The sequence below is a fragment of the Scylla paramamosain genome, chromosome 3, assembly GCF_035594125.1.
Source record: "Scylla paramamosain isolate STU-SP2022 chromosome 3, ASM3559412v1, whole genome shotgun sequence".
NCBI classification, from domain to species: domain Eukaryota; kingdom Metazoa; phylum Arthropoda; class Malacostraca; order Decapoda; family Portunidae; genus Scylla; species Scylla paramamosain.
In genome coordinates this window covers 9411946-9417500 of record NC_087153.1, presented here as the reverse complement: position 1 = coordinate 9417500, position 5555 = coordinate 9411946, and the positions used below count along the sequence as shown (strand labels likewise).

Below are 5555 nucleotides of genomic sequence, written 5' to 3'. Positions count from 1 at the left end.
GAGAGAGAGAGAGAGAGAGAGAGAGAGATAGACAACCCAGTGAGTGAATGAGTGAGATTGTGAGAAACTACTTGAGAGGCTGAGTTTAGCTAGATTAAGAAAAGCCTGCCCATGAACCTTAAGGTGAGTGTGGTGTGGAGCTGCAAAGGAGAGGAACTGAACTGGGAGAACTATTATAAACGGCAGTAGGAGCAGCATTAGTGGTAGTAGTAGACTCTTCTCATTACCGAAGCCGCTTCCCTCAGGCAGATAACACACCGCTCCCTCGCTTATTCGCACACCGCCACGCCACGCCACGCCACGCCGCCAGCCAGCCAGCCACCCTACCCCCAGATAATTCCAGTAACTTCCCTTCAAGCAAACTTCAGGTGGACACGGAGCTGTTTACGGCACTACTGTGATATCATGCATTTTTTTTTCTTCTCATATTAAAGTTCTATGTGGATTTTTAAAGGGGTTACGAGTGTGAGTGATGCGTGTGCATGCGTGTGTGGTGCTTCGTCTGACCTCCACCCCACCCTCCCAATATATACATAGATAAACAAGTGACTATATGGTAACAGTGTGATATTGAAAAGCACTGAGGTATCAAGTAACTACATAAGCAGGTAAATATTATCTTAAACTTTTACTTAGTACTCGTCTCTATTTTGTTACTCCGCAATCCTTGTTCTGTTTTTCTCAACTGGCGTCTTATTTTCTTGTATTCTCAAGAATTGGTTATTCAAAATAATCAGTTAACATCAGCTTGAATGTCTTACTTCTTAGGTATTCTTCTTCACCTTTAACCTGAGGAGTGAGAGCAATACAAAGCTGTGCCAACATTGTGCACCTCACTGACAGGCCTGTTACTGTTGCTGCTAAGGTCGAGTCAGACTGGTGCTGCCTCTACTATTCCCTAAACAGTGAGGCTTGATTCAATTCAGGCTGCAATGCGTGATAAGGGAGCAGTTGTTTTATCACTGACATGGCAAGGGTGATGTTGTCTGAGGACTGCCACAATGATAATGATGATGGTGATGGTATTGATGATGGTGATAATACAGTAAGTTCTCGTAGTAAGAACAAGGAATCATACTGGTATTACCACTACTGCTTCTACTGTCATAAATAATAATAATAATGACTGGCAGGTAATAATAATAATAATAATATTAATAACAATAACAATAATAATAATAATAATAATAATAATAATAATAATAATAATAATAATAATAATAGGTAAGAAATAGTATCTCTCATGAATCAGATGCTATGATTATCACTATTAATTCATTAAGGCTCATTAATTGTATTTTCTTTATCTGCATAGTAACAAAAATAATACTATAACAAAGAACACAAAATGAATGATGTAAGCCAATGATGCATCACTGAAGGTTCGCTGCCTCAAGTGATGCACACAATACGAGACAAGGCAACAACTGCAGTGTGGTTAGCATTGTGTGTCCTGAAACATGAGGACAGTATCTCGTCTGTGGCATGCTGACAGCACCATGTCTGCACATTTTTGTGGGTGCACTGGGCATGACGCAAATCTCTACTTGGGACTTAATATGGTTTCTTTCACCTGTTATGGTTCTATTAACATGATCTGTATGTTTATATTCTTCCTCTCTTCATTTATTCCTTCTACTCTTCTTCCTCATTTATTCCCTCTACTTTCTCCCTTCATTTCTTCCTTCTTCCATTCTTCTTGTTGCATATTCTTCATCCTTCTTTCATGTTTCATCTTTTGATATTTCTTAGGTTATGGCACGTATTCTTGGTATCAATTTGCAATGGTCATGTCTGCCTTTAACACTCCGAGAAGCCTCTAAGTATGCTGGACATGATACAGATCTTAGAATTAGCATTGTTTCTTTCACTATTCTTGGTGTATATTTGCCTTGGTGTATATCTGTCTTTAACTCTTACACACAATGAACGATCTCTTGTGTTGGACAAAATATAAATCAGTACATGGACTTAACATGGTGTAGATTTGCAGTGGTCATATCTGTCTTTAACTCTTATACTCTCTAAGCACCCTCTTGTAAGTTAGAATCACATGAAATTAGCTACTTTTCAACTGAGATAGTTTTAAGAGCCAATTGACTTGCTGTTCTGAATCTAGCTACATGATTACCTTCAATATTAAGTCCTCTGATGCTTTCACAATTTATTTGTCAGGATTGGTAAGATTAAGATTATCAGATCAGACTTAATATCAAGAAAAATGTATAACATTGAGTGAATAGAACAGGTTACCAACTGACTACTAACCATGACTTTACCAGGCCAGGCCAAGGTTAAATGATGTGACCTTTATTACACTAACTTAAAAATTATGACCCTTAACCTTGTCATCATTACTGTTGTTGTGCAAGGCAGATTATGATTGTGTTCACAGGTCGGCATTTGTCCCCCAACAGAAGCACACCAAGCAAAAATTATTAGAACACCACAACAAAAGAACATAAGGGATGCTGCAAGAAGCTATCAGGTCTTTGCATGGCAATCCCTGTATAAAGCATACCTACCTTCCAATACCTACCTATCATCCTATCTATAAATTAATCTTTTGAAGCTCCCTACTGACTTGGTACTAACAACCTGATTACCTACTATACTGAGTCTGTTCCAGCCATCCACCACTTTAACAAGCTATTCTTTTTTTTTTTTTTACCAACTTTATCAAATTTGAACCCATTACTTCTAGTCATTTCCAGAAAACCATGTCCTTTTTGGCACATGAACAAAATATGATTTTCTCGTGTAGCTGTAGTAAAATAATAGCAGTTCTGATAATTTGATTTTACATTTGAGTGCAAGAGTTAACTGCATAGTGCACAGATCATCCACCTACCAGTACATGAGTGAGGTAGCAAGTTGTCGGCACTCTTAAAGGTGTGTGGTCACAAGGCTGTGATCAGCATGCAGCAGCTGTCTGGCCATGACAATGATGCCCAATGAGATACTGCCACTTCACCTTCTTGCTGTACTGTATTTAAATATAACGTGTGTGTGTGTGTGTGTGTGTGTGTGTGTGTGTGTGTGTGTGTGTGTGTGTGTGTGTGTGTGTGTGTGTGTGTGTGTGTGTTTGTGTGTGTTGTGTGTGTGTGTTGAGGCAGATGGTAAATAGTGTATTTATTTTATCCAAACTTTTTTAAATGTCAGGAATGAACACTCCTCACAATAACACTTTACATGATGAATGACATTAATTTTCCTTCACAAGCCTTAACAAAACCTTTATATCCTGGTCTGACATGGTCCATTTGTACACAAAAACATTCTTGTACGACCATCTATAAACAGTCACAAGATGAATAGCCAGTCTAGCCTACATACTATAATACACACAGTACAGTATTTACTCCCACATCAATGAAAAGCCACTTAGCTACAATACCATTTGTCATACTACAACTGATATGGAGGTCTGACAGAATAAGACAGGGTTAGATGAGAACTGAGATGGGGATTTAATAGAGGTGAATAAAGACTGGCAGGGGACAGAAGTAAGAACCAATAATGGTTGCACAAGTGACTGACAGAGTGGGGCATAGGATTAGGTATGGCTTGACAGGGATGAGGCTGGCTTGACAGGTGAGAGTGGCTTGACAGGGGGGTGAGGCTAGCTTGACAGAGGTGAGGCATGGCTTGACAAGTGTGAGGCAGATGGGGCAGGGGTTGAGAAAGAGTAAGGCAAGGGCTGACTGGGTAAAAGACAGCTTGGCAGTGACTGAAACATAGCTGGGCAGGGTGACATGGGGGGGTGAGGTAAAGCTTGACAGGAACTGATGCAAGATTCTGACAGTGAGTGCGTGCGACAGGGTGCAACAGAGGTAAGGCAGAACTATAAGCTCGATCTGACAGGGGTTGACACACGGTCTGGCGAAAGCTGACACTGACAAAGAAACCAACAAGATCTGACGATTTTTGACAAGGCTGATACACGATCTGACAGTCTGAGACGCAATCTAGTGGTCTGACAAGATGAGACGCGGCTTGACAGAGGTCTGAGACACTGCATGACAAGCGCTGACACTCTCTAACGAGCTGACAAGATCTGAAACAAGGTCTGGCTACATGACGAGGACTGACAGAGGCCGACACTCACTCACAAGGGCCGATACTCTATGACAGGGGCTGACACTCACTCACAGGGGATGATTCTCTCTGACAGGGGCCGACACTCCCTCACAAGGGCTTATACTCTATAACAGGGACTGACATCCACTTACAAGGGCTGATACTCTGACAGGGGCTGACACTCAGGAACACATGACAAAGGTGGATACATTGTCTGACACACGGAATGACAGTGACTGACACACCAAACAGAGAGACAAACAGACACACACACAAAACACTTGAAATCAGACACACACCCCACACAGCAGTACTCACATGAGGGCAGCGTGTGCAGCTCTTCCTCCTCCTCTTCTTCCTCCTGATCCTCCCGAACACTCACTTCCTCACTCAATTCCTCCTCTCTCCTCGGCACTCATCACTCGCAAGGCACCACCACTACCACCAGACTTAAAAGTGAGCAACTCGTTTTTCAATGCATCAAAATCAATTAAGTCGATCCCTGCTTTACTTTATTTACACATGCCCGCGCCGCCACTCGCACGACCTCCCCTCCTCACGGTACAACGATAACTAAGTAAATTTTCAAGATGGCTCCCCGTTTGTTGGTGGCCTCGTCCGAATCTCTGAATGAGTTGTGTTGCCAAGGTCACCGGTAGCTTCTCTTTGTATCTGGTGTTAAATATTGACTCCTAAATTTAAAAACGGTGTACTTAAATCGATATAATACACCAGGTTGACTTGTAAAGGTGATTGCATATTATTGTTAGTAGCCTTGTCCGAATGTCTGAATGAGTTACGTTGCCAGGGTCAACGGTAGCTTTTCTTCATATCTGATATTAAATATTGACTCCTAAATTTAAAAATGGTAAAAATAACTCCATAAAATACACTAGATTGACTTACAGATGTGAAAGCATATTATTGTGACTGATAAATGTTTTCGAATGAACATTGATGTCCGTTTTCTGTGAACTTTTAAAGACACCCTTATCCTTTAACAAAAATCAGAGCCAGATTTTAAACATTTGGCGAAGTCTTTTCTGAGTCGCAAACCACTACGGGATATTTATTTTCCTTCTCCCTACATCCACCTTTAAACATTAAGATAGAAAATGGAAAATCTTTTCTGTTCTATTTACCTTTCTTGTACGCTGTGCTTGTCAAGATTTTGGACAGTGCTTTTTAGTGTTGCAAATTGTTGTATGCCAGTGGAAAGCTATAACATATATCCTAATGTCAAACGAACTCGAGAAAATACTAGTGTAACCATGACAAACAGACTGACGCTTCGAAATAAGAGATTACTGACATTTTCTTCTACAATTTTTAATATAGGTGTTTGTAAAGACTTCGCGCATTTCTTTCTAGTGTTGTAAATCATTGCACAGTGAAGTACTTCACTTGGCATACGACGTATTTGACTTGCTACTAACGCGCTATTCAACCAAGAAAAAAAAAAAGTTACGCCGTAG

At 40.6% G+C, this 5555-nt stretch overlaps 1 protein-coding gene across 1 annotated transcript in view; it reads right to left on the bottom strand.

Moving 5' to 3' along the window:
• LOC135090061 (ankyrin repeat domain-containing protein 50-like) overlaps positions 1-4666 on the bottom strand; it is a 101051-nt gene extending 96385 nt beyond the window's left edge. The window contains 1 exon segment of the mRNA XM_063986325.1: positions 4399-4666. The gene's annotated coding sequence lies outside the window, so the exon portion shown is untranslated.
• Between the last annotated feature and the right edge of the window lie 889 nt (positions 4667-5555).